The sequence below is a fragment of the Leptidea sinapis genome, chromosome 31 (assembly GCF_905404315.1).
Source record: "Leptidea sinapis chromosome 31, ilLepSina1.1, whole genome shotgun sequence".
In the NCBI taxonomy this organism is placed as follows: domain Eukaryota; kingdom Metazoa; phylum Arthropoda; class Insecta; order Lepidoptera; family Pieridae; genus Leptidea; species Leptidea sinapis.
The window spans coordinates 2,055,988-2,082,613 of NC_066295.1; the positions used below are offsets into that span (position 1 = coordinate 2,055,988).

The following is a 26,626-nucleotide window of genomic DNA, read 5'->3' on the forward strand; positions in this document are numbered from 1 at the left end:
GGAGCGTTGTCGGCCTTTAAGGAAGGTGTACGCACTTTTTGAAGGTACCCATATCGTATCGTCCCCGAAACACCGTATGAGGAAGCTCATTCCACAGCTTTGTAGTACGTGGAATAAAACTCCTTGAAAAGTGCACTGTTGAGGAACAATCACATCCAGATGGTGGGGATGATATATTTATTTGTGGCGTGTCGTGCGCCTCTCAAGAATGATTAGATCTTGATAACTGTGTTCAGGCGGTGTGAGTAGTGTTCGACTGGAGTCGTACACACGCCTTAATTGCCTCTGCCGCTTAACAGTGCTGAAAAAACTATTACTGTATCATTGTGTTACGATTTAAAGGGTGTGGTTGCTGGTGTTATTATAGGACCTTGATACATACCATCGTAAGCTTCACCTAGACGTGCTGTTAGGTTTTTAGTTAAAAGTGTTTTACAAAACCTGTGTTTTTTTTTTCAATGGGAAAAAGTGACAAGACTCTTTACAATGCAGTGCCGCTCAGGATTCTAGAGAAAATTACAAACAAAAATTCAGAGCTGCATCTCCAATCTCTCGTCGCTTTGAAACATAAGATGTTAAGTCTCATTAGCCTAGTAATTCCAGTACTCATGGCGCCCTTCAAAACCCACCCCTTGGAAACAAAACACATTAATGCTTCACGACAGTAAACCCACCTAGCTGACACCCTGTGCATAGAAGCCTCCCACTTCGAAATTTCCGTCACATAGATACATACAGGCGAAAAATAAGTAGCCATAAACCATCTAGGATAAATTTCGCATCGAATGGTGGTAGTTTCATGTCGATACGATCAGTGGTTAAGGCGTGATAGAGCCTCAATAAAAACAAATTTCATTATATCTTCTAATATATAAAATTCTCGTGTCATGGTGTTAAACTTTGAACTCCTCCGAAACGGCTTGACCGATTCTCATGAACTTTGAGTGCATATTGGGTAGTCTGAGAATCGGACAACATCTATTTTTCATCCCCCTAAGTGTTAAGGTCGAACGAATTTTTTTTTTAATTTTTTTGACATTTTTTTTAAATTTGTTTGATTATGAGTCAGCATTAAAAATTACATACAACTTCAAATTTTCACCCATCTACGATCAACAGTTACTTTTGTATTTTAATATCGGCAATACAACGTTTGCTGGGATAGCTAGTATATATTTATAGATGACGCAACAGAATCTGAATATTTAAAAAAACTACAATATTCTCTTAATGGGCAAACATATGTAATCGTTATTTAAACTTTAATCCGATCATTAAATACGATAAGCTTATTATGTTTTGATGGAGTATATTAATTATCACAAGTCGTCGATTGATATTAAATCTTCTACTAAATAAGATATAACAATAAAGTCGATGAATAATTATTAATGCGGCTATTTTCCGACTGTTACATTCAAAGCAAGGTATTGTACAAATATTTATTTGTGCTATAATATGGACATGGGTTGTAAGTCCAACGGGTGCCCTGCTAACCTAACCATCCTCTGACGCATCCAATTTAAATATTGATATATTCCTTCGACTCTTCCGTCGTAGCTCCACAGGGTTGAGTAGCAATGTAAAGTAGATCCTGTAGATGCGTACATGCTCGTTGGGAAAGGGCACCACCGCCTACGACTCGCAAGTTGGAATACCGCATCGTCCACAAATTTGGCACAAGTTAAACTTTAGATTAATTCGCAATTCGAAGTGGGTAAAGTGGCTTATGAATAAATATCATTTGGAAGCTATTTCTCTATTTAAACTCTTACTTTGTTCTGAAGTTGCCGCGTGCTCTAGTTTGAGCAGATAGATTGTGCAGGAAAGAGGGGTTTCATGTATTTATCGGTATATGTATGTATGTGGTTGTTTCTTTATAGTGCTATAGAGACCAAACGCGTAGGCTGATTTTAATTTTTCTTGTTTATTTGCCTTTATCTTTGCGAAAGTCGTGGTTTTACATCTTTAAGAACAAAAATTGATAAAAACATCTTTAAGCGCTTTGAGCACTTTATTTATTGGGTATATTAGATATGACTGATCGCGTTAGGATAAAATCAGCTCGAATTAACTGAGGTTGGCTTGATAAAAATATATACATACATTAACTACTGTCAACTCAAAAATGAAAATTGCATTTTAGAGTAATGCTTACACAATATATTATTATGCAAATGTTATTACTTTATGACTATATAAAAAACAATAGTTTAGTAGTACTATTATCCTCCGATTTAGGATATTTTCACTTGTTTCGTATGGTCTTTTTACTATATCTTATGGTTATGTGAATTTTGAATAGTTTTTTTATTTTGATCTCAAGGTAACAGGACATTTATGGCGATACATTAGCCATGCTCACATGGGCGTATTGACGAGGCTTTGTTTACAATGAAAAGTGAAATCGCCTCGAGTTAGTGGTCCGGACTGTACTTGTGCTTCCGATTACGTAACAACAAATGTTACCACTCTTTTTGGTAGACGGCGCACCGTACATCACTTTGGAAGCATCTCGGTTTATTATACTTATATTAATTTTATGATTGACTTGCCATTTCCGTGTACTTTACTCGTTGTGTAATTGTTGCAATGTAACAACGATGACTAAGACTTCCACCATAGCCCCTAACTTTAATACCGTCCTCACATAGATGCATGGCTTCCATCCACACTTTTCCAGGAATATGCTTCTCGGTGACTAAATTAAAGTTTAAATGAACTATGAACGTGATGAAACGCGCATCCGGTCAACTGATGGTAAGCGACCCATTGGGCCCATGCTGTCTTGCAACGCCAGAGGAATTACAGCAGTGTTTGAAAGAGGGTATACTTGCTTAATTTCTAGGTAAAATATCAAATTGACCTGAACTCTGCAAGTGAAGTTCGTTCAATATTTTGGTTCTACGATAAAGTTCCTTGAAACGTGCATTTTGGAGGAATACTGCATTCATTTCGATGGGTGAGGATGGACTGAGTTTTAGGACACCCCACAATAGTCCTGGATCCCATAATCCATCCACCTGGATGACATAAATCTGCATTTGATATAATCTTAAATAAGATATCGGATATTAACAGCGGCCATAAACGGAGCTGGCTCCGTAACAGATGCTGGCATCTGCGACATAAGATATTAAGTTCATTAGCTTCGGCGCTTTCAAACCGAAACACCCACAGTGCAGGCACACTTATACTACTAGACGATACAGCAGCAGAGGAACAGAAAATAGCGCAGCTGTAGCCTCCTATGCTGTGAAGCCTCCTGCCGGTAATTCCTAATTCTATTTGAAAATTAATCTGCAAGCGATCAGGTGTCTGAAGAACTGATGATATACGGCTTGATAAATAGCAATGCTATTATTATCTGGATCACATCGCATAACATAACCCGTATTTGAACGCATAATGTTCATATTACCACGATTAATAATAATCAAATTACATGTAACATTAGGGTTTGCGTCGTGACCCCTATGAAGATAAATAAATAGAATTTAAGTCTCTGTATGAATTACTAATATATATTTTTTTTAATATTTGCTCATAAAATGTTATAAGGTACTATGTGTCATATCTTTTCTTCTGTGGAATAAAATAATTTTAATTCTGAACAATATCTATTTTTATTGTCTGATTGTCACACTAACGATATTTAGGCCAAAGAAGTCACGAGTTGCTTTATGTTCGTTTTCTACGCCATGTTTACATCTTGATTTCTTTAATGTGTACCCTGTTGAATAATTGTCATATGGTTATTTATATTAAAATGGTATTTTATCAACCTGACTCCAAACTACAATACAACGAAGAGCGGCTCGAATCATCGACGATCAAGTTATCTCCGATCGGCTTGATTCTCTAGCATTGCGTAGAGATGTGAGTTCTCTCTGCATCTTCTAATGCATTTATCACGGGGAGTGCTCAGAGGAGCTGTTCGGGTTGATTCCAGCGGCCGAATGCCACCACCGGACATTACGTGCAAAGTACCATCCGCATCACGTAGACGTCTCTGGCATTCCACAACCGCGCGTTTTCTTCGAAATTTCTTGCCTCGCACAGCCACTTTGTGGAATCAACTACCGGCAGCGGTCTTCCCGAGCAGATACGACTTAGGGATCTTCAAGAAAAAAGCATACTCCCTTAAAGGCCGGCAAAGGGCGGTTGTCTCACCTCTCCCCATCCCGTGAGCCTCTTGCCCGTCTGCCCCCTCTCATATAAAAAAATAAAAAACTACATACTATGACTCATAAAGGTCGAATGACACTTATGAATATCAAAGTAAGATATCTATAATATACATTTAACCATTTATACATCTCGGTAAAGCGTGTTCTCATTTAATGAGAAAAAGTGGCAGGAAACGTATTTGCAGGTCGATGCCATATAATAAAAGCATATACGAAATGTTGCAGAAAAGTACGCTTGTTGTCCCCTGTGCCATCCCAAAAAACACGAACCATCGGAATGACAATTCCTTATATGAGGTATTGTATGGTTTCATTTGAGTTTCATACAGGTTAACCGACCTATGTGTGTTATTGAATTAAAGGGAATAGTGATGTAAGTTATTATAAGCTGTACGATTATGCGATGTTATCACGTATTATCTGATGTATGTAAAGAAGGCGTTGTTGCTTATTGTTTATACAATTAAAGAGAGGGGCTCGATCAAACTTGAAAATGCTTGCATACGCGAGTGAGAAATATAACAATATCGTTTTCACTGATTAAAAAATATTCACAACTGAGTTGAGACAAATAATACGTAATATGGTGGTACAATAAGGTGTAATTCAGACTTTACGCGATGCAACGCATAATACGATGTATGAAAAATGACCGACAGCTCCATATCCACCTTGTGCAAGGCAATCACTTCAATTATGTGTTATACTAGGACTCACTGGGCACAAATTCAAGAATTAATTTTAAGTTTCTTTGACAAAGAAGGCTTACTATAGTATAGTAGATTATAAAGAGGATAATGATGAATGGTTCTTGTCTGTTTCTGCGCGGGCCACCTAAAATTGTATAATATTATGTTAAATAGGCTAAGTTTTTATATGATTAAAAAGATGCCCAGGGAGTTTCTTATTAGTTCTTTTCCCCATGTCGAAGCCCCTTTACAAACTGATTTAGCTACATGACGTTAACCTAGTGTTGTTGCAATAATAATTATGTTATTGTCACTATTTTTAATTTTTTCTCCTCTTTCAATCTTTCGTCTGACCTGGATTGACAGGTACCAGATACATGTAGCCTCACCTCCCGTTTGTGATCATCCTTCTGATGTCGCCAAGCCTCTATTAGACAGCACCTTCTGTGCATTCCCAGCGAACACTCCCTAGGGTGTGCCGCTTGCGCCTCTCTTCCCCGAGAGATGGTCGCCTACGATGAAGGCTTAGAGGGCACACTGCCCAAAGCCAACCTCAGGTGGTGTTTAGTGGGTAGGCCACTTAGGTTCTAACGTGAGTTCCACATAACCAACGCAGCCTAAATACGCAGGTAAATAAATATGTTTCAATTTCTATTTAAAACCCTGTTCCATTATTGTTAATATATATTAACCTGTAAGAAATAAAATGGTGGGAAACGATGTAAATTACGTTAAAGTACACAGTACTTAATATTAATATACGTCTTGTAAACACAATTATGTTTTTCAACCTCAACAATCAATTTGTCCATAAGTTTTACGATCATTAGCTTCGCAGCCGGTACTTCGGCTTGAACCTCCGAGATGTTTCAGTGTACAAAAGACATCAACGATACCGCAGACATACAGTTACATGGAATCTATTAAGAAATTCAAAATTTGTGTTTAGATTGTAGTAAGACATGACTGATTATCCGAACGTCTGTATTTCGAAGAGTTGTATCACATGAATCACAAAAAGGTGACAACTTATTTTTTTTTATAATAAGTATAAAAAAACTATTTGTAGGTACTTAAACCACATCAAAATGATCTTAATATTACGAAATATAAAAAAAAACTGACCGCGCTCAAGTTGACTAACTCGAGCTGACGTTACTCTTATTCTATATCCACATAGTGTTGTGTCTTGTACGATGCTTTGAAGCTCTACATTTTATTAAAAAGAGCGCAGAAAAAGAATGCTGGCAATGTTTCTTACGCCGCTTCTCTGTCAGAGCGCCATTTGTTTCCGAAGCGGTAGTAGCAGTAGTATTGGAAATGATCTTAAAATTAATTCAAAAGGAATCAATTTTGAGAAAATAAAAACTCCTTTTATGCCTTTTATGCTCTTACATGTGGCAGTCCGACCCGCACGCGACCGGCTACAGACAATGTGTTCATCGTAGTGAAAAGTAGAGCAACAGTAACTGACGTGCAGAATTTGGTTAATCATATACAATTGCATTGTTAGTTTAATTTTTAACAAGATAATGTGTGTTAGAGTTCTTGTTTAATTCACTACAGCCCCAATTTTGTTTGTATAGTGAACTTGTATTATCATTTGTTAACAATAATAATTGCAAAAGAAAATTAATATTAAAATCAAATGCATTTTGATATAATACCTACTTATTAAATATTAAAAAATTATATTCGGAATTAAAAATATGTTTACCCAAGTAATATTATCAAAATAATAATGATACAATGTATTTCCATTCCGCCAGATTTGATCGATATCAATATAAAATAAAGAACAATTTCCTCGGCGCATGTGAAGGCAAATTTTAATATTTTAAATTACGATTTTGTAATATTTGTGGGATCTCTCATTGAATATAAAAATCTAAAGATTAATGTATTATGTCAGCTCATATCATTTACGAGTAAATATAATAATATTTGTATAAGCTTTCTATTGGTATAAGAATTTTTTATTTTATTTTATTTATTGGGGTAAACAAACAGTCAAACATTAGATCAGTAAGATCTAATGTAATAAAGTACATTAATATGTAATACTAAATGTGCCACCAGCACCGTTAACCACAGATTAATTATAAAAATTGAGAAAGGTAAGCATTACAAAGTTAAAATTTAATAGACACAAAATAAGAGTGAAAAACGTATGACAAAGTATAAATTTCAATGTTTGTTAGTACACATCAGTTGGAATATTTAAAACTCAAATAGTTTTCAGTTTTAAACATTCCAACTGAAGTGCACAAAATATTGATATGAATAAAATTTACATTATAAAATTTATAATAAATTTTGTCTATAATTTTTGTTTAGTTAATATATATTTTAACATGTTACCCAAGGTGTTGACACTAGTAATAATCGACTAATGAAAATTCTGAATGATATTGTTGATTAAAAGACTCAACGGATAGTTTAAATTAAAATATACCCAATATTCTCTGCATAAACCTAAATTTCTCCATACAATTTATTATGGTATATGTAGAATAATGTTGAATTTATTCTGATATAATATTTGCATTTGCATGAACTGACTTCAAGTTCGCAGTATAGTAATTATTATTCATGAGATGTATCTATACTTGAGTTTTGAAATTATTTAAATATATTATTTACTACGGGTCATAACGCCGTTACCCATTTTGATTTTTTGATGTAGGTACATATTTACTCTTGGTTAAGTTAAGTTAGTAAGTCTTTTGTTGGGCGATGTATAATGCTTCTATAACATAATTCCAGGAAATGTAAAAAACAAATGTGTTACGAAATTCATAAGAATTATTAAACAAACGACGCATATGTGACGAACTATAACAAAAATTACAATAAATTTTTATCAGGATATTTAAATTGTAAATTATAATTATTGTTATGTAATTTGTGGTTATTTTTGAAGTTCAATAAGTGATTTTAAATCCTATCTTGAATTAAAATATTGGATTTTAATAAAATAAATAAACATTTGAAAATTCAACATCCAATCATTAATGTATAAATATAATTTTCGTTATTTATTCCATCTGATGAAAATGGTACATAGAAACCTGATTTTTGTTCTCAACCAAATTATAATTAAAAAAATTTTTTGTACATTAACAATAGATTTAGTTAAAAAATAAAGTTATTAATATTCCTTTTAATTGGCGTATCTATTCTGTATTATTTTAAATATACTCTGTACATTTTGTTAGCTGTAAGGATTCATAAATAAATAAAAAAAAATATGAAGGCAACAATGGCTGCCCTTCTGTACTAAACAAATGTTTCACTCATTAATCCTCCACTCATGAAACACTAGTTTTTGGAAGATTATAATAAAGTTTTCATTAAGTTCGGCAATTACTCCATATAAATTTATTAAAAATGTATCAAACACTCACCTCTATTGAAGATTATATTTCTTTAATATCCATATAACAGTAGAACGTTTACCAGAGGCACATGTTTTTGTTCTCAATTATTTAACACGTCATTGTACACTGCGCGAGCGACCGTACGTTACCGGCGCGTTCACCTGTCTGGTCTACCACCGAGTGAGGCCGGCAGGTCGCGTGACTTCTGCCCATCACTCTAACTCCTACTCTAACTTTTTAAATTAAAGAGATTTTAATCAATTTATTGCCTGTAAGATGTCATATTCAACTAAGTTATGTTTGATTTCTTCAGAGGGTCGCGTCTTTTATGCTCTCACGTAATAAATAAATGTCGGTATATTTTTATTTTCACTTGTATATATCTATGAATATTACAAAATATTGATGATTTGGATCCACTTCACAATGTTCTATTAAATTGAAATCGTATAATAAAAGAAAATAGACGTATTAAGGGATGATGACAATGTTTTTAACCAGCCTACAAGTACAAAGCGATTAATTAGTGAGTAAATTTATTTATTTATTTATTCATGTATAGGAATTAAACAGTACACAATAATAAATATTAACAGAACTTAAAACTTACACTTTCACCAGTGAAGTTTCCAAAAATTATACTACACTTTTAGTTAAAAGGTAGCGATAAAAACCACAAACCAAAGGTAATACAAATTAATAAATAATCAATAACGGCCGTTCCCATTATACTATCTACAGATAGACAAATTACTACCTTCTACTGTCAGTAATTAGCTGTCAATAATCTGAAGCTGTCCCAATACACCCGATAAGTCATTCTTATCGCCTTATATTGGGACGTGTGAATTGAAATTTTCATACAAACTTCTATCGCTGGTAAGCTATACGTCATCCCATTGAGAGAGCGCGTAAGTATAAGGTAAGTTACCGTCGATATGTTTATTGAGACAGAAAAGTCAACGATAGTTACGATTTTTATCTCAAGACTGAATATTGGGAACGGCCGTAAGCCATACGAGGGAGGATGAAAATTTCGGGAATCAAGGAAGTGACACAACATTACTATTTAAAAATGTATTTATTGCTTTTCGAAGTATTCTCCGCGAAATTTGACACATTTTTCCATACGATGGAAACAATAATTGAAGCAACCATTCCATTCGGAAGTTGGGGTCTCCAAAATGGCCGTTTTGCAGGCGTCTACATCTTCTTCAGGTGATGAAAATATCTGACCATGCAATTTATTCTTTATTTTAGGGAAAGTATATAAATCATTAGGGCTTAGGGCAAACAAATGCTAGCATACCATTCTGCATTAACCGTTCTTTGTCCCTCAAGAGGAATAGTCGCAATATGGCCGGTTTTGGAGACAAACGTGGCCACCATTTTTTTTGCAGCACTCCGTGAACGAACAATTTTTGTTGGCTTTAACTGATTTTCGAACACCAACTCGTGACTGGTTTTTTGTTTGGGGTTTATATTCGTCACCTGATACGATCTTGTATACAGCATTTGAGGATCCTGCGTGCAATCTTTCGAGAGTTCTGACGCACCAAGTAACGCGAGCCGCTTTTTGCTCTTCACAGAGCAAATACGGTATCCATCGGGAAAACAACTTTTTTACACCTAATTGTTCATGCAAGATTATTTGTATTTGACTCATGCCCATGTCTAAAGTTGCCTGAATTTCGCGGTATTTCACATGACGATCTTCCTCAATCAGCTTACGCACAGCATCAACGTTTTCTTTGGTGACTGCAGTTTTTGTACGAGTTTGACGGGGATCATCACTGAGCTTGACACTTCCACGTTGAAATTCAGCAAACCAGTGATAAATTGTGGTTTTGGATGGGGCTTCATCACCAAATGCAGAAATCATCCGGTCAATACTCTGTTTTTGTGTTAAACCACTTCGAAGGTCATAATAAATCATCGCTCTTCGATCGATTTTCTCGAGTGAATTCCATTTTCTCAACGACTAAACAAGTTTGAAGAGACCTTGTGACAAGACCGAGAATCTTTTTTTAAATAAATAAATGGTTTTCAATTAAAAAGATTTTAAAATGACAGGAACAGTGGAAATATTCCATTCCCGATACTTTTAGTGCAGCCCTTGTATAAGTTATACAATACTATACACTCACATTATACAATACTACAATGAACTAGTTACAATGAGTTAAGGATTCAGAAAAAAAAAATTACTTAATAATAGTTTATAAAGAGTGCTGAAATAGTACTGTATTCTTAGGATACCTTTTTTATGACAATAAGGGACAAGACGAGCAGGACTTTCAGCTGATGGTAAATGATACGACCTGCCCATTACAATGCAGTGCCGCTCACGATTCTTGAAAAACTCAAAAATTCTGAACGGCACTACAATATTGCGCTCGTCACCGTGAGACATAAGATGTGAAGTCTCATTTGCCCAGTAATTTCACTAGCTACGGCGTCCTCAGACTGAAACACAGTAATGCTTACACATTGCTGCTTCACGGCAGAAATATGCGCCGTTGTGGTACCCATAATCTAGCCGGCATCCTGTGCAAAGGAGCCTCCCACTGGTACCAACCCACTGATTCTTCAAGTAACACACTTATAATTAAAAAATAATAATTTAGATTAGCGATACTCCCGAACTTAACGTCTGTCTCAGCACCTCCTATCACACATTACACATATTAAAATATTGAAGCTGACGTTGCCGGTCATCACGCTAATTGGTAAAATATTGAAACGTCCGCGTCGAATGAACAGATAAAGTATTTAATAGTACGAAATACTTTATTTTAAAATTAAAATGTATCTATAACAATACATTTTTTTGATTTAACACGTATTTTATATCAGTGTGAAGAAAGATATTAAGATACAATTAAAAGCTTAAAAAATAAATATAATAAAAAGCTATAAAAATAAATAATAAGTAATAAATAAATAATAAGCTATCAAAATAAATAATAATATAAAAATAAAAATAATGTTTTTCACTGTAAACTTAGAGTAAGAATTATAAAATATTATTTTTGCCCGGCAGATTGTTAGCACCTATGATTATAATGTAACACCAATGTACCCACTCAATCTATGCAATTATATGACTTGATTTGAAAAATACTGTGTTGTCGTCTTTATTTTTTTTTCTACTACGGAATGAGAAATAAGCAATAGTAGATTTTTAACTGAGGGTCGAAAGAATCAATTTCCTAGGTATTTAGACGCCCGAGCCCAGCAAGGGCGGCTATAGTCCGAGTAGGAATTGATTCCTTTACCCGTGTTAAACACTCTACTTTTCATTTCGAATATGAGGAAAATAAAACTAGTTGTTTATCTTAACTATTTATTGATAATATATAATAATATTAGTAGTACCTATTTAAAATTAATTGTCAAATTAGGACTATTTATTTTAAATAGGTACTAATGTAATAGCTAACTTAAATAGGTATATAATGTAATATATGTAGTGGTTTTCATCAAACCACTACATATATTATATTATATACATTTCCTATTGCAAGGAAGAGAAAAGGCTGACATAAAGTTGGATCTGTGTTACAATTTTTTTTTTGTCTTAATTATGATACACTGTTCACACCTGTGTTGGAGTTGTAGTCTGTGAACCGCAGTAACATTTTCACACAAAAATAGAAAAAAAAAAACAATAAATTTCGCGGGTTCCCCATTCTTAGAAATGAAACTCAAAAATTTTTTTTTCATCAAACCCATACGTCATCGATGGATAGGTCTTTAGGTTTCTTATTTGTTTTTCTAAACTGGTAAACTTCCAAAGTGGTAAAAATGTGTTTCTTCTGTCATAATGAGCAGGGTGTCTTCCTTCCATATAAAAGATATAAAAAGATATAGTCTCGCTAAAACTCGAGAACAGCTGGACCGATTTAGCTAATTTCGGTCTTGAATTATTTGTCTAGAGAAGGTTTAAAAGGTGAACAAATATGAAAATGCTCGGAATAAATTTACAACAATTTTGTTTTTCCTTTGATGTGTACCCCGTCGTTCAGAAAGCAATTAAGCAAGTTTTTTTACTTTTGGGTTTTTGAAGTCGATTTTTCTGAACGTAGTTTTTTTTAATATTTATTATGTACAGAACAAGGTCTGTCGGGTCAGCTAGTTCTTTAATAAAATCAATATTGCATAACATCGTTACATAGATACATTTCCAGAGCATCATCGGGACACTCGACAATATTCTCATGACCAATCAACAAATGTCAAGAAGTCATCTCCGGTAAACTCATTTTGATTAGTTTTGACATATTGTATGTACTCACTGCAGAGGGTACTTGAAACTGACTTCTTATTGCAGAACTAGAAAGTGTTTTATACTGCACACTATTACTAGACGCTCTTATGCAGATTGTTGATCAAAACGAACGCAATGCCTATAAAACTGATTTGATCTTTCATAATTATGAAATTGCGTGAAGTCTGCTTGTAGAAATCGCTCAGATTTCAAATTGATATCGCATTCAAGAATGGTCGAGAAGCTTTAAGTTTTAGTTGAAATTATTTGCGAGAATTTTAAAATGGAAAGAAAATTAAAAAAAAGACAAAATGCGTTTGTACGGAGTTAGTTTGAGAGACAGATTGGGAAACTGTAATGTGAAATAGTTTAGTGGAGATAAAGCAGAAGACCCCAGTTCAAATCCAGATTTCCTATTAGTTTTTTTTTTCAAGTTTTGTATCTTCTTAAAAATACGGGCAAGGCTCGGTCGTTCAGGTACTAAGGTATTATATGTATAAAACATTAGACAGGTAATAAAAATTAAAATTAAATAGTTAGTGTATATAAATAACATAATAAAGGTTTTCATTTATGCACGCATCACGGAAAAGCTTCTGGAGAGATTTTAGTAAAGTCTTATAAGTTTTATTCCTTTGACATTTGCCCCCTTATTCATAATGGTCCGCTAACTTTAAACAGCCGCTTAGGAGTGCTTTTTCTCATTCTGACCTAGGTCAATAGAAGAAGACAGAGTGAGAATTAGCAATGCTTTAAGTTAGCAGACTATTATGAATAAAGGGGTTGGCCTTTATCTAAAAAAGTATCGCGATATCTTCATTTAATATAAAGTTTTTAAAGTTTTAAGAAACAACGTTTTTATGAGCACTACGTTCTGATTTTTCACAAGAGATTTCCACCGATAATTGATTCATCACGAAATCTCAGAAACTACAAAGCCTACGAACTTGGAATTTGGAAAGTAGGTTCTCTCTTGGACGTAGGTGTCAGTTATGAAACGGATTTGAGATACTCCTCCCCTAAGAGGGTTAAAGGGGGGGTCGAAGATTGTATGAAAGTCCTATGTTTTTGAAGTTAGATACGTGAAAATCGACATTTAAAAAGGCATAAAAGGCATTTATTTTCTCAAAATTGATTCCTTTAGAATTCTTTTTGATGTCATTTCTTATACTACTAGATACTACTACCGCTTCGGAAACAAATGGCGCTCTGAGAGAGAAGAAGCGGCGCAAGAAACTCTCCCAGCATTCTTTTTTCTGCGCTCTTTTCAATAAAAATATACAATATTGTACAGTCGCTATAAAATAATCACAATCTAGTCCCAGGCTGTCCGATCATTTAGATATTCAGCAGTGGAGTAATAGGATTTACGACAGAGCCATTTCTTTATAAAACATTTAAATTTATTTATAGATAATGCCTGAACAGTGGCTGGGACTTTATTGTAGAAGTGTATACATTTACCCTTAAAGCTATTATGTATCTTATGAAGCCTACTAGAATTAGTTACAAGCAATAAATTTAAATAAATTTAAAATTTAGGTTATTAGCTTTAAATAATAAAAATCTGAATACGTTATTTTGGAAAATCCCCTTTTAATGGTGGTAAAGTAAGGGGGTATAGTTTGTATAGTTAAAGTTGTAATTATAGTTATTTCAACTTGAAATTTGAAATGTAAGTTCTTTATGGGGGACAAGTGTAGGAAAAAAGGATGTAGTCATTCATATAACGACAAACGAGCGTACTTGTAATGAAGCGGGAAACTATTGGCTTCATCTGTCTCAGTCAATATGAGCGACATACATAACCGCACGTAACTACTATGCAACAGGTGTACCCAATGCAAATTCACAGAACAATTTCCGATGCAATGCGGTTTTATAGCATTCGCTACGCCATGATCACAGCCGTGTTAAGTAAATGATTTCCTCAAATAAACATTGTTTATGTAACGGTAGAGTTTCCGCAGTAATGAATTGGCAAATAGAAATACAAATAGAGAAATAGTGCAAGGAGCAGTATTGTCCAATGTTATATAGCTGGGACTTAGTTGGATGTCCAGTCTTACAAACTTAGACTTTGCTCAGCCTTACTTACCAGTGGGAGGCTCCAATGCACAGGATGCCGGTGAGATTATGGGTACCGCATGGTGTGTTTCAGTCTGAAGGGCGACGTAGCTAGTGAAATTACTGCGCAAATGAGACTTAACATAGTGCAGCGCAATAGTGGTGCCGCTCAGAAATTTTGGGGTTATCAAGAATCCTGAGCGGCACTGCCCTGTAAGTAAATTCTGAGCAAAGTCTTAGTACTCTCTATAGATCTCAGCCTAAGATATAGAGCGGTCATATTTGGCCTTTTTCCCTGCTGTAAAACAGTAACGTGCAAGTTGTTTCGCTTAGAAGGTCACCGTAGCTAATGAAATTACTGGGATAACGAGACTTAACATCCCACCTCACCTCAAAATGACGAGTGTAATCTCGGATTTTTCGGTTCAATCAATAATCCTGAGCGGTGCTGCGAAAAAAAAGAGACAGGGCGTATCATCTCCCATTCGGTATACGTCTTGATCCTCCCGACACTCTGTGCCAGTCTGACTTCAGCACCTAGGCTCCTGTTCTGACACTAACAAATATAACAACAAAAAAAACGGGGTGTTCGGACCAGACCATAGAGATGAAAATTTCATTCAGGCAATGTTTGTAATACGAAAAAACCTATAATACGAGTACTATGCTTTTATACTCATCCGTAGGAGGACCAAAGTTACCGACATAGCCCCAATGATTGCGAAACTGAAGTGGCAGTGGCCGGGGCACATAGTTGGACGGACAGATGGCCGTTGGGGCAGTAAAGTATGACGAAGTAACAAAGTAGAAGTAAGTAAGTATAACAAAGTATAACCGGAAGACGCAGTGTTGGTAGGCCCCCCACAAGATGGACCGACGATCTGGTCAAGATAGCCGGAATACGTTGGATGAGGGTAGCGTAGAACCGATCGTCGTGGAGATCTTTGGGGGAAGCCTTTGTCCAGCAGTAGACTTCTTCCGGCTGATGATGATGATGATGATGATGATAATCATAAAGTAATATATGTATGATAACTTTATTAATGTATTATGTATGTTATTAAAATTGTAATTGCTCCGGTAATTCGCATCCACTTAATCCACTCCAGGCGATTTGACCCGAACGAGCAATACCTAGCTGGGGTAGAGAGTTCAGTCTTATTCTATAAGCACAAAATATATATAATGCTCATTGCGTCTTTAGAATTTCCATTTCAAATAAGGAACTAACTTTTAGCTCTTCAGCCTTAAAATATAAGTATAGATGGAGTAAAATAGAACAGATTATTTTAAAACTCAATCGAGTTTGAAACAAAGATTAATGTTCATATTTAAAAAGACTTTCGTTACTTCTCGCAGCGTCTATCACAAGTACAATGTATTTGTACTTGTGTATCAAGTTTGACATACTTTCGGTAACTTGATTAAGTTAAAACTCTGCCTACATGACGTAAGTAAGGTGACAATGCAAAACCCGATTTAATGATGAACACGGAAGGATCCCAAGATCTTAGAAAGTAACAGTAATATTATAATAAGGTTAAATATTATATTTTATCGGACTAAGGTCTGTAATCTTGTTATGTTGAAAAATAATAAATTTAATGCTTATACTAAAAGTTATAATAATCTTTTGTGGTGTCTCTATGCTTTGATAGTTGCTCTATATGAAGAGTCCGATGCAATAGTTAGACGAAGAGGTCTGCCAGTTTCTTCAATTTCAAATCAAATCACTTTATTCATGGAGGTCACGTAAATGACACTTATGAATGTGAAAAAGTTACATTTCTTATTAAATTTACCGCCACTTCGTAAAGGGTTGAGAAGAAGTGACAAGAAACTCATTGCCACTCTTTTCAATCAACATTTACTAGTTTACCGTTTTACATATCATTGCAATTACAATATATTATGCAAATTCAGACAAACTTCGAATGGAACCACCCGAAATCGAACACTTGAATACGACGTCGACAATAAAGCGTTGCTTAAAAGATGTATGTTATATTAGTGTTTGCGCCAAACTGCTAATTGTTTGGCAAGCTATCTGCATGGCCTACAGCAATTCTTGCCGCATGGTTGTTTTACCTCAACCCTAAAGTTTAGGAGTCAGCCAAGGATCAATATTACGGCCCCTTCTGTTTGAGATCATGATAAATGACCACTAGGTGACCTCAGATTGACATTTGGGCTGGATTTAATCAATAAATCCTCAGCCTTTCAGTTATTCATGCAGTTTTCAAGTGGAGTTTCAATAATATAGGCAAGTGTAATACTAGATTAGTAGCCGATCTCATTTACAGTGTATGTTGGGTACGGAACCTATCCTACGAGTCCACCCGTACTTAAACTACCTCGAGTATATTAAAGTATTACACTATGACTGCTGTAGTAAGTTAGGTTTTGTGTAGCGTAATGGAGTTTGCGAAGAAGTTATATCGAGGCGGCGTAATTCGTTTGAAATTTATATTAAAGTACTTATACATTGCGACTTGAAAGCATTCAAAAAGCTCTCGTATGATTTTTGTTAGATCTCTTTGCCGATAGATGGTGGCAGGTGTGTAGATTCTCTACACTTGAGGTTCTGTGAGGTGATTGATAGTGTTAGTAGTTTAATGTGTAAGTAATGTTACATAGTTATATAAGTTTGCATGTCATGGCTCATTTGTATGTTTACTGTAATATTGTTATAATGAATAAATTAATAAATATGAAAGATATCGTTCCATCGATCGGTATATTATCTTTTTGTACATTTAAAATCATATACTTCTTTTACCATTTCTCGCATTACAAAAAACAACATTGCCTGAAATGTTTAATGTTTATATAAAGCGTTTACCAAGGGCCTCAATATTGGACATCTAAGATAGATTTTAGTCCAGACATTATGTCATCCGTCAATAGATCCTGAACCTGCACTTCAATATGCCAATCTTCATTTCTTAATCAATTTAAGATAGAAAAGGCTCTTCTGTCACATTCGTTCAAATATACAAAGCTAAAAATTACATTACGAGATAAAATATCATAGATGGATTGAAAAAACAACATTTTCTGTAGATCGGTTTTAGATATTCTTGAAGCAGGAAATGGCTTATAAATATCTAGCTGGCTCGCTAATCTGGGATTGCGTTTGAAATATAAATAGGCCATTAATGTATATTGCACTATTTAGTTTGTAATCCCCCCAAAGCTAGAAATTTACATAAAACTTATAGTGAGCCAATCCTGATGATGAAAAGGACCTGAAAGTGAACCCCGTGCCTCGTTGATAACAGATAAAACCTTACACTTATGAAAAATAGTCATACTTTAATTTTGTTTGTTTCAGGTACTGATCACCATTGCGTCCAAGGAGGCACATCTGGCTGAGAGGCAAATTGTTTGTTTTTTGTTTTGGTAGATTTACTGGATTTGGCAAAATTGAATGGAAGCAAAATAAACGCGGTAGAAATGAAAGCTTTGCCTTACCTAACTCAAGTAGGTAGGTCTACTTGAGTGGAATTAATTAGAGAGACAAATTAAGAAACGGTGAAATTAGGGCGATGCGGAGAATAAGAGTTAGTGATAGTAACTTAAAAGATAATACTGATGTCATTTGATCGGAGATAGAAGATCAGAAAGGTGATTGAATGCTTATATTTATGTGTGGGATCATAACAGGAGGTATCTCCTGTGAGGGCCTAGATCAAGAGTACAAATAATGACAGAGCTTGATGAGAGATCTCGTAAAACTGAACCTCTATGGAATTAATATTTCAGAGTGTTTAACTAGTGTAATCAAATAAGTGTGGTTAAAGTCTAGGGTATCAGGACCATGGCAAATGGAGGTGGCGAATCTCTAACTCTATGCAGACAATAAAATATTTTTTTTTTCAAAATAACTTCTTTGAATGAGTTTTACATGAAACGCAAAATATTTGTACGACACGGCTTTAGCAGCGCAATAAGCCGGTGCGTTCATGCTAAGTCGCAGATTGAGAGCCTAGTGAAAGTAAATCTGTTCTTGTTGCGTCCAACAAATCATTTGTAAATCCCATACAGTTATTTTATTATTGCACACGTCAAACCTAAGCATTGATATTTTTCCATTTTTGAACGTATTTGGTTATTCGAGTATATTTAGGTGGTAAAGAAAATATCGGTTATGTCATTGGCATACGCTCTAGAAAATTCAAAAATATAATTATCAGTGTCTTGTTGTTATGTTTATGGGGATGCTAATTATCCAAAGATAAATGCTTGTAATACGATAAGTTTCGCGTATAATTATTAAATAATTTAGGCTTATATCTTTTGCATTTGGGGGCTATGGATTTTATTAACTTGACTTTATAATGACTCACTAATAAATATCGATAAATCCTGTCCATAAGGAATCTTCATTAATCTTCTATGAATATACAATATGTTAGGGCGTGATCTACTTTTTATGGGTATTCTACCTTCTGCGATGACCTGGCTCCCCTTTGAATGACTTTTTATTTTGACGTTAGAGTTAAGTTAGTCCATGTACAAGCATTGCTATTTCTAAGTAACTATGAAAAGGACAAAACCTTTTTCTAGCTACTTAATGACATATTTAAAGATACTTAACAATCTTCACAAATAAAAATATATGGAAAAACATATTTAAAAGACTATTGAGTTAGTAAATTTTTAATTTATACTCTTTCTACAGATCTACAAAAGGACGTCACATTTTTCAATGAAACCGCTTGTTGCAGAAAGCATAATATTTTAAGTTAATGTTTCTTTATATCACATGCATCTTTGAGTGTCAAAATGAAAAATAAAGTGACGGTATTATATTTAATGAAACATTAACCTTAAGGATGCTTTCTGCAACAGGCGGTACGTCCGTTAAGTCCTTGTGCGCCCTGGTTTTGGGTTACAGGAACTTACATTCCTTGAGTGCACCTTGCACGCAAGGTTGACGCACAATTAAAGTAATAGAATAGTGGGATAACTTAACGGTCTCTTTAAATTTTATACCTACGGGCAGAGCGCTAGAGTTGGGACATACAAAACAATGGCGACGCGGACGGCGTGACGTAGCTAATTTAACTCGGAGAGCGACCAGTCTCGGCGGCGTACGGCATGGGTCTCAATAGTTATGTCTTCCCAAGATTGCTAAGCGGCCGTGTCAAATATGTGTATGTGTGCGTGCGTCGATTCGGGCGCTCTAGTGTTCTATTACTGTATTTAGGTTGAGGTAAATGTATAGTTAGTGAGTGAGACAGCGTGTGTTAAATGACTTCGTATACTTACCGCCAGGCGCCGGTTACTTGTAAGTCCTTCGCTACGCGTTGTGATCACGCGTTCATTTTCTTTGCTCTAATTAATTAACATTCTCAGTTTTCTCCAAAATTATTCAGGCTGATGTTTTTTTGTTATTTGTGACTTAACTTTTAATTAGTCGTATCATGGCTGCGAGTTGCGACATAAATCAAATCAACGTGTTGCAGACATACAGTTGTTTTACGGCTTAACTGTTAGTTTGTAGGGCACAATACTGCAAATGAAATGTTATGACCTAAATGTTGAAAATACCACCAATGAATAAACTGTTTCAACTACAATCTGTCGCTGCCGGACTTGGAAATATTGGAAGACATTTTGAACAGCGTTTATTCATTCATTAAAAATGTGTAAAACTGCATATAAAAAAGAATTATATATATATATATATATATATATATATATATATATATATATAATTCTTATAATTCTAATATATATATATATATATATATAAAACAGGAGTGGTAGTGCCATGTTGGGTCCTCACGGACACAACCGAATTGGGCCGGCACGCCCGGAGAAATACCACTCCCCGACTCGAAACCGGCGTGAAATAGCGGCTATGCCGCTGTGTTTCGTCCGGTGAGTGGGGTATCCGGAGGCCTACTTCCCCCCTCCCAAATACAAATGGCAGCACAGACTAAGAAGAGACTACTCCAGGACGGTACCAGGCTATGCAGCCCTGGAGAATCCGTCCCTGGCCGTCCACAATTAGGGCCTATACCTAACAGTGGTTGCCCAGGCTGCCCCGCGTATTCTGGAGGGGGCAAATCTGCGCTGACTCGGGGCAAACAGAGCAGGAGGCTCAAACCACCCTCCTCCACAATCGCTGTGGACTTTTGCAACATCAGGGGGCTTCGATCAAATTTAAATGCCGTCCACTTTCACCTGGAGACGGCGAAGCCGGCCCTGCTCTTTTTAACCGAGACACAGATATCCTCCCTGGCTGATTCATCTTACCTTTCCTACCCGGGGTATATTTTGGAACACTCCTTTATACCACGGGCTGGCGTGTGCGTTTACGTCAGGGAGGATGTCTGTTCTCGACGCCTGAGTTTTCTTGAAGGACAGGACCTATCCATCATCTGGCTGCGTGTAGACTGCGATGACCATCCGCGAATCTACGCATGCCTGTATAGGTCCCATAGCGGTAACGCAGAGACTGACCGGCTCCTCGAACACATCCAAATGGCTACAGATTCCGTTTTGGAGCAGATCCCCACTGCAGAGATCGTGTTTCTTGGCGATTTTAAAGCCCACCACGCCGAATGGCTAGGCTCACGTACCACCGATCATGCAGGGAGATCTGTTCACGACTTCGCCTTAGCATAGGGTCTGACACAACTGGTTATTGCGCCAACGCGAATCCCAGATGTGCAAGATCATACACCTTCACTGTTGGACCTTCTGTGGACCTCTCATCCGGACGGCTACCTAGTTTCCGTTGACCCTCCTCTGGGATCGTCGGACCACTGCCTGATCCGGAGCACCGAGCCGATCACGCGCCTAACACGGCCCCGCTTCTTAGGTTGTCGCCGCGTGTGGCACTATAGGTCAGCAGAGTGGGACGAGATGCGGTGCTTTTATGCATCCTACCCGTGGAGGCATATCTGTTTTTCGCTGGGAGATCCAGATGCCGCGGCTGACGCTGTTGCTGATGTGGTACTGCAAGGTATGGAACTCTTTATTCTATCCTCCTCTGTGCCTATCGGTGGCAGGTCCCTACCATGGTTTGACCGCTCCTGCAAAATGGCCTCTCGCCGAAAGTAGGAGTGCTATCAGGCTTGAGTCAATGCGGTGGTATCTAAGGATGTGAATTCCAGCGAACTTAAAAAACACTTCAATCATGCCTCCAGGTCCTTCAAAAGAGTTATTGCTGACGCGAAGTCGAAGCACATTGGCAGAATTTATGGCCATTACAAAATGCTGAGATCCTGTGTTACGCTGATGACACAGCTATTGTTTTTCACGGACTCTCTTGGGATACCGTTTACGAATATGTCGAGCAAGGTATGTCACTGGTATCATACTGGCTGAAACAAAATATTCTAACGTTAAATTCTTCTAAAACTAGATTTCAATGCTTTTATAAGACTTCTGCTTCATCACCAAGCCAACAGCAAAATCTTAAAATTCACAGTACAAACTGTACAAGACGTCCAGCTCAAAAGTGCACTTGTGACCACATTAAAAGAGTTAACGCAATGAGATATCTTGGAATAGTCGTAGACGAAACATTAAGTTTCAGAGATCACGTTGCTGCTGTCTCAACTCGTTTACGAAAATTGGTATACACCATTAAATTGCTTCGAGAGTCCGCTGAGCTTTCATTATTAAAAAGCATCTATTTAGCCCTCGGACAATCAATCATAAATTACTGCATTCTAGCCTGGGGAGGTACAAATTCCACCAACCTCATAAAATTGGAAAGAGCGCAAAGAGCTGTGTTAAAAGTCGCTTTGAGGAAACCGATTAGATACCCAACGAATGATTTGTACAGCGACGCTCAGGTACTCAGTGTTCGAAAGCTGTACCTGATAAGAGTGGCGATGCATGTCCACAAAACAGCTCTGAACTCAAAAGAATACAACACATTGCTTAAAAACCGAGTTTACAAATTGCCTGTTACTAATGTCAAAACTGCATTTGCATGTCGCTTTCCAACCTTTTTGTACCCCCGGATTTATAATAAACTGGTCCAGCTATGTAAATTTAAAGAACACTCCATCTTCAAGGCTAAAGAGCTTCTATCAAAATATTTAATACAATCCTAAAAAATACACACAATACATATACACAATACACACACTTTCATACACACAACACATACACACAATTAATACTTGTTTAGTTATTACTGTTACTTTATTTCTTTATATGATTGGTAAAATTTTAGTAATCAGCTTGTTGTCACTAGCCGCTTGTATATCTTTATTTTCTGTTAATTCTACTATTTCCCCCACGAGACAGGCAACGCCTAGTGTGGGGGTCAGTATAAAATGTTAATTTGTATATGAAAACTGCGAAATAAATGATTTTGTATTTTGTATTTTTTGTAATTGGCGAGAGACTTGCACGCCTTCCCTCGGGAACTCGTGCGTTCTGGTCGCTCGCCAAGGCAACTTCTGGCAGCCAGCCATTCCGCCACTGCACAGGGATGATGACGCGAAAGAGAAAGCTGATCTCCTGGGCTCCCTCTTCGCGTCCAACTCGACTGTGGATGACCAAGGTGCACCACCACCGCATATTCCGCGGTGCGATTCATATATGCCGGAGGTAAAAATCCGGCATAGTGCCGTGCTTAAGGCGCTTCTCACCTTGGACATTCACAAATCGAGCGGGCCTGATGGCATTCCCCCGATAGTGCTGCGGACATGTGCTCCGGAACTGGCGCCGGTCCTTACCCGTCTTTTCCGGCTCTCCTACTCATCAGGCGTAGTCCCGAAGTTATGGAAGGCGGCTTTAGTGCACCCGATCCCTAAGAAAGGTGTACGCTCAGATCCGTCCAACTACCGCCCCATTCCCATTACCTCCATTTTCTTTCATCAACCGCCAGCTCTTGGGATACCTAGAGGGGCACCAGCTGATCAGCGACTGCCAGTACGGTTTCCGTCAGGGTCGCTCAGCTGGTGATCTTCTTGCATACCTCACCCATAAATGGGCGCAAGCGGTTGAGTCGAAGGGAGAGGCGTTGGCGGTGAGTTTGGACATAGCGAAGGCCTTCGATCGGGTGTGGCATAAAGCGCTTATAGCGAAACTGCCATCCTATGGGCTTCCCGAGAAGTTGTGCAAATGTGTCACTAGCTTTTTGGCTGATCGGAGCATCAAGGTTGTTATCAACGGTGCATGCTCCGACTTAAAACCCATAAACGCTGGTGTCCCGCAAGGCTGCGTGCTGCAAATCAGCAATATTCATTGCTATGCAGACGATTGCTATGCAGACGACAGCACAGGGTATGCTTCCTACACCGGCCGTGCCAACATGTCCCGGGATAGCGTCGACGAGAACCGGAACAAACTTGTGTTTGAAATCGAGACTATGCTTTGCAAAGTCTCGGAATGGGGCCGACATAATTTAGTCCAATTCAACCCCAAGAAGACACAAGTTTATGCGTTCACCACTAAAAAGTCTCCCTTTGTCGTATCCCCTCGATTCGAGGTCACTCCTCTAACTGCCACAGCCTGTATTGGCATACTTGGCGTCGATATATCGAGCGACGTTCAGTTCCGTGGTCACTTGGAAGAGAAGGCCAAACTGGCCTCTAAAAAGCTTGGTGTACTCAGTAAGGCGAGACAGTACTTCACTAAAAGCCACCGCCTGCAACTTTATAAGGCGCAAATTCGGCCTCACATGGAGTACTGTTCTCACCTCTGGGCGGGTGCTCCCCAGTACCAGCTTCTTCCATTTGACCGCATACAACGAAGAGCGGCTCGAATCATCGACGATCAAGTCATCTCCGATCGGCTTGATTCTCTAGCATTGCGTAGAGATGTGGGTTCTCTCTGCATCTTCTACCGCATTTATCACGGGGAGTGCTCAGAGGAGCTGTTCGGGTTGATTCCAGCGGCCGAATTCCACCATCGGACATTACGTGCAAAGTACCATTCGCATCACGTAGACGTCTGGCATTCCACAACCGCGCGTTTTGTTTGAAATTTCTTGCCTCGCACAGCCACTTTGTGGAATGAACTACCGGCAGCGGTCTTCCCGAACAGATACGACTTAGGGACCTTCAAGAAAAAAGCATACTCCCACCTTAAAGGCCGGCAACGCATTTATTGACACACCTGTTGTTGCGGATGTCCATGGGCGGTTGCCTCACCTCTCCCTATCCCGTGAGCCTCTTGCCCGTTTGCTCTCATATAAAAAAAAAATTGTTCTGTTTGTTTTTCTATAAGTTAGTGTCGTTATAAGAAACAGTACCTATTTTATTGCTGAGGTTTTGGCCCTTGTAAGAGTTGTATAAAGTGGGAACAACCTTGAAACATAAGATGTTAAGTCTCATGTGCCTAGTAATTTCGCTAGCTACGTCCTTCAGACTGAAACACTCTAATGCTTACACACTACTGCTTCACGACAGAAAAAGGCGCCGCTGTGGTATCCATTATCTTGCTGGCGTCCTGTGCAAAGGAGCCTCCCACGTGGCAGACTGACGGTAACAATTATTGTGAAGTCATTTTGTTACTCGTAACATTAAATTCAAATTAGGTCAATTTGTTTTTATTCAAAGAAGGATATTAAATCATGTCATCCACCATTCGAAAACATATCTCAGATCCGAGAAGAACGGATGCAAGAAAATCAGCGGGCCTCCTCTTTATTTAATTAATTTCGTTGCAATAAACTTTATTAACTAATTAACCTGAGGGCGGTCGCTCCATTCGTCAAGGTGTGACTTCTTGAAAGGCGTTATGTTACAGCAACATTTACATCACTTAAAAAAAATATTTTGATTTACTTAACACATTTGTTTTGTGCATTTTCTAGTATAATGTTATAAAACCATGTACATCACTCAACAGAAGCCTTACTAGTTAGAATAACATTTTATTCCAACAAGTATTATTTTTCTGGATGTTTTTAACTATTTAAATACTGACTTATTTAACTCTGTATTCAAAATAAAAATGGTGACACTTAAAGTGGGGTGAGGTAGTTAATGGCAGAAGTGAATATGCCAATATAAGTGACTGAAACACCTCCTTGAAATATTGCATAATCAAGTCTACAATAAAATACCAGGCTAGGACTCACTGAGCACAAATTCAAGAAATATGATAAAGCTTCTTTGACAAAGAAGGCTTACTATAGTATAGTAGATTATACGTAGGTCACACTAAAAGTTTTGTGTAACTTCAAAAAAAAAACTTGTTAAACCAAAATATTATGTTTATTGCTTTTTAAAATACTCTTTTTTACATTTAAACATTTTTTCATGCGATTGAACCATTTTTTAATATAGGAGGACCAGAAATCTGAAGGCATGTGTTCTACGAGAACGCTATCACTGCCTCTTCGGAATTGGTAAAAGTGAAACCTCTCATCAAATCTTTGATTTTGGGGAAAACACAGAAATCACAGGGGGGGGCGGCTATGTGCAGGATGGGTGAGGAAAATGACTTAGTTTTGTCATGGTGTAGGAGAACGCGGCTTTTCGGTCGTCTTTCCCGAACTTTTTTTAACACCCTGGATAAAGAAACGTAGGTTTTTTCGGCATTAACGCTCTTTTGATCTTCAAGTGGAATTGTGCAGATGGGAAAAAAAATCCCTTAGCTGAGAAAAAAAATCCGATAATTTTTTTACCAACGTTTCTCGCCTACTTCACTTTTGTTGACCTATTCTCATTTTCAAACACCCATTCACAAAATTGCTGTTTTCTTTCGGGTTCACCACAATAAATCCACGTTTCGTCTCCTGTGACAATGTCATAAACAGCATTAGAATGTGGTCGTACTTCATTAGTATATGTGAGCACCATTCCACACGAGCCCGCTCAATTCTTCGTGTAAAGTTTTCTGAATTTGGCTCTTACCAATCCCCAATAGTCCTCGAATTGTCTCATAGGTAATCCGCGGGTTTTCTTCACTTAGCTGCTTAACAGTAGCCACATTATTTTCGTTGACTGCAGTTGAAGGCTGCCCTTCACGAAATTCGTCATGTAAAGAAACCAGACTTCTCTCAAATTCAGCAAACCATCGCCTCACGGTGCTCAAGCAAGGTGC

General features: G+C 37.2%; 2 protein-coding genes across 2 annotated transcripts in view; one reads left to right on the forward strand and one right to left on the reverse strand.

The window, feature by feature from the left end:
- The window catches only part of LOC126974227 (uncharacterized), a 37,776-nt gene extending 29,342 nt beyond the window's left edge, over positions 1–8,434 (reverse strand). The window contains exon 1 of the mRNA XM_050821690.1: positions 8,287–8,434. The gene's annotated coding sequence lies outside the window, so the exon portion shown is untranslated. The remainder of the gene's footprint in view (positions 1–8,286) is intronic.
- LOC126974197 (flotillin-2) overlaps positions 1–26,626 on the forward strand; it is a 340,191-nt gene that overhangs the window by 193,797 nt on the left and 119,768 nt on the right. The gene's annotated exons all lie outside the window — the stretch shown is intronic.